At 41.1% G+C, this 7293-nt stretch overlaps 1 long non-coding RNA gene across 2 annotated transcripts in view; it reads left to right on the top strand.

Moving 5' to 3' along the window:
• Positions 1-7293, top strand: part of LOC108448290 — a 22969-nt gene that overhangs the window by 6986 nt on the left and 8690 nt on the right. The window lies entirely within an intron of this gene.

Raw genomic sequence — 7293 nt, 5'->3', positions numbered from 1 at the left:
ACAACAATTGGCATCAGCACAAAAGCAGCAAACAACTTTTCATATTCTTGTCAATGTAATTTGTATTGGATTTGCACTGCTGGGAATCCAGCAGTGTTTCCACTGCTTCTGATCCAGATTGGCAAAAACCAACCAACCAACCAACCAACCCAACGACCCAATAACATTAGAGCAGATTATTCCACAGTCTCTAGTCTGTCTGAGAAAGAATGATCAGTTCTAAAGACTGCTTCACAGCAGTCATTACCTACACATTAATTCCTTCACATTGGCTTCTCCACATGTTCCTTCTCAGACAAATAATTACTAATAGCAATAATTAAAAGAAAAAAACCTGATTTAAAAAAAAAAAAAAGAAGCAGCAAAGAAGGGACCAAATGCAGGCACTGGGTTTTTTTCTGTGCTAACAATGCAACTCAGTTCTTCAAGTATTCATGAGACACTTGTAGTCACAGACATAAGCTGGTATTACACAGTCTCTGTCTACAACAGTCTCAATGTTCAAATGAGCCTTGATCATTCTCATTATGCATGTATTTTCTGTTTGCTGTGATCTACAAGCAAACATCAAAAGGGCCGGTAGCATACTGCTTAAGGATTTCAGTGAAGCATTAAAAACCAGAGCAGCCGAACATATCAGTCATTTATCTTGAAGTGCAAACTACCAGAATCTTCTTTCTTTTTTTTTCCCTGTTCCATCCTTTTAAGGTAGCTTAGTCTGCTTGGTAATTACCTCCTCTGTGAAGTTCACACAACTTTCATGTTAGCAGCAAAGCAGCACAGATGGTCTGGTTGGAGGGGACTCTTTGCCAATTGACTACTAATTGTAAGCAAAAAGATACAGACAGCAGTTAATAAGGATTACCTGAAGAGACATTTAAGAATGTTAAGTATATCAGCACTATATGCAGGGAAAATCTTATTTATAACATAATTTCAGTAATAATATAATTTTGGATCTGATGTACATTATTACATTTGTTTTTATTAATGAAATAGTAACTTTTTAGCTTAGAAGATCTGCTGCCACTTTTGTGGTTGTCTTTTCAGTGAAGAAAAGGCGTTAACAAATGGTACCACAGAGCATCAGCTGAGATTTGACTTTAGAACTTTTCAAATTTTAGGAAAATTAGGAATTTTCAAGACCCAATCATCAAGGTGTTTTATTATAACCTCATTAATCAGGAAGAACACATTTGCCATGAGTAGAGAATTTCGTTGTACTTCTCCAGGATTTTCACTAGAACTCAGCCTTTATTACCTGGAGCATGGTGGTAAAGTGCATTTTCAGACACTGTAATGCCATTACCAGAAATACCATAGCCCTTTCCAAAGAATATACCTCCAGAAGATATACTAAGAATGGAGGGACTTGATAGATGGTGAACTGTGTGTTTATGCCTGTGTCATCCAAGACACACTGTAGTAGGTAGACCATCAAAATTGGCTGTGAAAACAAGTGCCTTCACCTCTGAGATTCTGGCCCAAAGTAAAGTTAATCTTGTGATCAAATATTTTCTTTCATTAAACTTGCTTTTTCTATGCTTTCTTCTCCTTAAAACACTGTCTGAGGGTACAAAAATGAAGGAACTGTGCTGAGAATACTAAAAAGAAAGGACATGTAACTACTATGCTCATTTGAGAGGTTATCTGTACCATCTTTTCCTGTTAGCTGTGCCCTCCAGGTAAGGTGTCTAGCACAGTAAGTGCCAACGCAATTGGTTCTTATCTTTTTATTCAGTTCATTACTGAAGGATGACAGTCCATCAAAACAGTTCTTTGATTCTGTGATAATCATAAAATATCCTGAATTGGAAGAAACCCACAAGAATCAATAAGTCCAGCTCCTGACCCTGCAAAGGACACTCCAAGAATCACACCAGGTGCCTGAGAGCATTGTCCAAATGTTTCTTGAACTCTGCCAGGCTGGTGCTGTGACCACTTCCCTGGGGAGCCTCTTCCAATGCTCAGCCACCCTCTGGGTGAAAAACCTTTCCCTAATATCCTACCTAAACCTTCCCTGACACAGCTTTGGGCTATTCCCATGGGTCTTACCACTGGTCACCACAGAGAAGAGATCAGTGCCTGCCCCTGCTCTTCCCTCACAAGGAAGTTTTAGACTGCAGTGAGGTCTGTCCTCAGGCTGCTCCAGGCTGAACAGACCAAGTGCCCTCAGCTGCTCCTCCTACGGCTTCCCCTCCAGACCCTTCACCATCCTCGTGGCCCTCCTTTGGACACTCTCCAATAGCTTTGTATCTCTCTTATCCTGTGGCACCCAAAACTGCCCCAGCACTGGAGGTGAGGCCACCCCAGAGCAGAGCAGAGCGGGACAATCCCCTCCCTTGCCCGGCTGGTGATGCTGTGCCTGATGCCCCCAGGACACAGGTGGCCCTCCTGGCTGTCAGGCACTGCTGACTCAAGTTCAACTTGCCATCAACCAGGACTCTGAGATCCCTTTCTGTGGCACTGCTTTCCAGCATCTCATTTCCCAGTCTGTCTGCACATCCAGGGTTGCCCCATCCCCAGTGCAGAATCCGGCACTTGTCCTTGTTACAGTTCATTCAGTTGGTGATTGCTCAGCCCTCTAATTTGTCAAGGTCTCTCTGAAGGGCTTCTCTGCCTTCAAGGGAGTCCACAGCTCCTCCAAATTTGGTATAATTCTGTATCTCTCCATTGCACTACCCATGCACATCAAGAATAACCAGATTCACTGGGCAGCAAGCATCTGCTCAGGACAGGGCCAAACAGTCAGACCCATTTAAGGTATTTCTAGTTGTTCCATGAATACATTAAAAACAAAATTTCTTTAAAGTACTTCAGAAAAAGTTCCAGAATATCCTGGAAAAGTAACAATTTCTTACAGAATTTGCTTTTAAATAAAACCTTCTGTATACACTCATACAATCTTTCAGTAACAGCAAAACTGTTTCCTAACAAGGTGGCCTGTACTCTTCATGAGTAACATAGCCACTGGAAAGATAAATAAGTAAAATCTTTTTCCCAAAAGAGTGCTATCATGTGCTCCCCAGGGAAAGGATTTATTTCTGTACACTTAAACATCTAACTCCAAAGTGGCAACAGTTTTGCAAGAAGAGATTTTTATTTATCTTGCTGTTTAATTATATCTGTGTGAGAATTATCGTGGACTCTAATTAGGCACCTGTTCTCTCTCCAGTCACAAGGAAAGAAGTTTCAATTAGAATAAAACATATCAAATTATTAAAGCACTTTTTCCTTTTCATTTTTGGTTTTTCTATAGATAATGGGAGGAAAATTGGCTTGAGTGTTCAGACATTCATACCAGACTCCGGTCAGTTTTTATGTAATAAAATAACAAGGCTGAATTCTGTTCTCAGTTAAATTATGTAAATGAAGACTGGTATTAAGTCCATTAGCAGATTTGATGTTCCCCAGTTTCAGTAATGGGGACCTCCTTTTGGTCCTTTTACACTCATAGGTCTGGGATAGTAATGCTATTTCTTCCTTCTCCAAAATACCTCAATAAGCATTTTCAAGTGGAAATATTTTTTCAGAAACAAGTATCTTAAATCACCATGAATGTTGCAAGTGGTCTAGGTGTAAAGTAGCTAGGGGATCAGCTGCCACTCTTGTGTATAAGGCAACATGTCTTCCACTCTTTACCAGCATTTAATCCTCACCAACTGAATTTGTGGTTGCAGATTGTTATTGGGTTGAATAATTCCATGTGATGCATACAAAGGTTTATGGGGCTGGGTCCACACAGATTTTGTGTGGATAAAGACCAGAAGCCTGGAGACTGAATTCCCCTTGTTGTAGCTGAGAGCTAACTAACTTTCAAGGGAAGGTGAAAACCTTAAAAACTAGACTTACAGCCTAATTTGGGGAATTTATTGTACATTTGTGGCTGTGTATTGTTGTTCTACCTAAATAAGACTTAGGAAAGCAGGAAGGTGGGTTATATTCTACTTTTGACAGCATGTGCTCCTGAGAAATAAATACACCTGAAGAGTCCAGAGCCACACATGCCTGTTCCCCATGGAGCACAGAGGTGCCACCCTGCTGCAAGGCAAGACCAGCCTGACAAGCCAAACATCTGCTGAGCTATTCCCTCTCCTTCTTGGCCCCTCCCTTTCCAGTGCACATCTGGACAAGCTCAAAGAGCTGACCCTCTGCTCTTCCCCTCTCCTTCAATGGCTGATGCAAGAGCATTACAAAAGGTGGTCCCAAGCTTTCCTGCTCAGGAGAGCCAAGGTTCTGCCCTGGGGGAGGTAAATGAACCCAAGAGAGTACTCCCTGGCATCTTTTCTTGGCAGCAGGGTCAGGCTGACAGCCCCAGCAGCAGCCTGTTGCCTCTGCTTCACCAGCAGGCACGCTTCCAGCTCTTGGCACAGCCCAAAGTCTCATTCCACTCCCTGTGATCGGATGCTGCTGACATGTAGTGTTACCCAAGGGATGGAGGGGAGAGAAGCAAAGCAAGGGAAGAAATCAATCCCTAAAACCTGGGTGAGCTGCGCACCTCTAGGAGGAACTTACTTACTACTTTCCACCTCTCCTGGCTCCTTCCCCTGAGCTGGGGCAAGCCCAGGCCTGTTGTTGAAAGGGATTTTGTCATAATGTAACACTAGCTTACTAACACCTGTTTGCATTTTCATAGAGACTAGCATAGGAAGGAAATGTTATTCTAAATCAGCACACACATGCTCCTATCTCAGGTTGCATCCTTCCTGGGGGTAGGGAAGCACTCAGATGTTTTTCATCTGAATTATTTTGCACAGTGTGGTCTACCCTACCTTTCCCATCCATTACTGCCACCATTCCTTTTGGGACAATAATGGAAAGGCTGTCCTAAGGACTTCATAACTAATATTACCATGTCTGAAGATGGAAGATATTATTATTGGTATTAAAGCTTACACAGCAGCCATTTAAATAAGACTGGAATTTTGTTTTCTGTGACCATGTTCAATACTACTGTAAGAGACTTACTCTGTTATGAGGACCTTATACTCTACACACGCCTGAACAGAATATGCTTTGGGAAATGGAGGCACAAAGCAGAACTTCCATGTGTCCCTAGTCCTAAGGATAAAATACAGATACACAATTCAGCCAGCAGTAAAATAGATCCTTCTGGGACAAATTTTGTGCTAAAGAAGCTCCTACAATATGGTAGATAGAGGCAAAAATGTATGCAAACATGTTCTTGAACCAGCATGAAGTTTTGGTCAGTATGAATTTTTAGTAGAGACAAAACTAGCCCTGGACTGTAAATGGACAATAGAATGTGGCCAGCAGGCAAAGGGGCTGTTTGGTTTCTCTTACAGTAAGAGAACAATCAATACTGCTGTACAACAGAATCCTGCTACTCTTGCACAGAGCAAGCAGTGGCATCACTCAAAAAAAGCCATGAGTGTCATCAGTCACGTGCACCTGGCTTTCTTTCTGCCCCAGCACACACAGTCAGCAAGCAGGGCAATAATCTTTCTCCGAAGCAAAACCACTCCTATTTGTGCTCAGGCCAGAGGTGAAGACAGGGTGAAGTATTTGGGTGGAATGGGCTCTGACCTGAGCCTCTGCCCCAGAATGAAATAGTCTTGGTCGCTGAATGTTCTTTTTTCCAGCACTGTATGTCAGTGAGCCTTCTGGATTATGTCTCAGAAAATGAACCAAAGACCTCACTCATATCAGATCTCACAGCTTGTTTCCAGATTTAAGGAGGTTTGAATAAGTTTGCATAAGCAAGTCAAACTGGCTTGTCTCTGAGGGATGATTTGGCACTTAACTGAGAGGATAATAAAATCATTAACTGGTAGGGCAAAAGTAAAAAAGAGAATTGATCTGTGACACTAAATACGGATCTTACTGAAAAATTCTGAATTGTTTTATCCACTGATAATGTACTAAAGATCGTTCATATAACACGTATGTGGAGGGATGTAATTGCAGAGGACTCTTCTGAATTACACCTCAGTCCATGTAGTGATCTAGCAAATCACTTAAAGTATGTCACTCTCCCACATAATCTACATCATGTTTTGAATCAGTAAAGGCTGCACAAATTCAATGTAGATGCAGAGATCCACTGTGCTTCATCAATTAAACCAGTACAACAAGTAAAAAAAATGTAGAGGAAATGCATTATTTCACTATACTGTGACATATTATTTAGAGCACTAAAAAAAGCCAGGGAGGTCATCTGATTATCCATATGAAGTTGAAAACACTTCTAGAAAAGTAAACAAGGACTTTTTTTGCCTCAGAGAGCAGATGGTGCAATGCAGTGTCAGATAATGTGCTAAGATCAAAACAGGATCTCTTCCAACAGAGACAAAAAGTAGATAATGGTCTAAAGTACAAAAAGCCAGCACAAAACCAGAAGTAGTTTGAAGTAACAATAGTTTGATATCAAGTCAGAAGAAGTTGAACAGACATGAGTACAAAGCATTTTTATTTGATTTGAAAACTAAACTAATTCAAAATTAGTGCTATGTTTGCTAATAAATTAAAGATGAAACTTGCATTTTACTCAGTTACATTGATAAAAATACAAAGTGGTCAGATTTTTGGACTCTTACAGTAAAGTATCCGGACAGATGCTGGAAAAGACCAAGAATTGAAGTCCAGATAAAGTAGTTTACCTTTGCCAATGAGACCGTAAGGTAGTACATGATCTTATGAAAACATCAGCAACATAATCCTGCTCCTTTCTGGCATTTAGGCTTCTTAATTATACATATAAACACAGAATTAGAATTTTTTTCCAGCCCAGTTAAAAAAATTTCAGGTGGCAGATGCTAGCTTAGACAGTTTCAGTCAGCCCCACATATAAAGATTACGATCCAAAACTTCTCCACTCATCATTTTGCTAGCATTGACCATGGAGTTTTTAATTACAGTTTTTTCCAAACTCACTGATATTCTATACTGAATCTTAGGAATTGCCTTCCACACATGGTTTCAGCTGAAGAGAACTGCAGCACCAGATCTTGATTTGCTGTGAGATCACCTGCTTCTAAAATAAGATTTTCCATAAAAAAATATGTCAATTTGGTGGCTTTAGAGTCAAAGCATGGGCTGTACAGCTCTGTAAAACCAGCCACAATCAACGCAGCCCCTTTCAAAGGCGTGCCATGGCCTATCATTTGAGGCAATGCTGAGTATCATGCCACAGAAGACCTGGACTTTCCACCCAACTTCAGACACTTATGGACCCGATGTTTAGACGGTAACATGTATAAGACAAGTAAGCTCCTCCACAGTCATGTAGCTGAGCTGAGATCTTGATCCCCTCAGAGAAGAGCTGCCCTCCCA

This window comes from Corvus brachyrhynchos, unplaced genomic scaffold, assembly GCF_000691975.1.
Source record: "Corvus brachyrhynchos isolate BGI_N302 unplaced genomic scaffold, ASM69197v1 scaffold467, whole genome shotgun sequence".
NCBI classification, from domain to species: Eukaryota; Metazoa; Chordata; class Aves; order Passeriformes; family Corvidae; genus Corvus; species Corvus brachyrhynchos.
The sequence above is the reverse complement of the archived record's forward strand: the minus strand, read 5'-3'. Positions and strand labels throughout refer to the sequence as shown.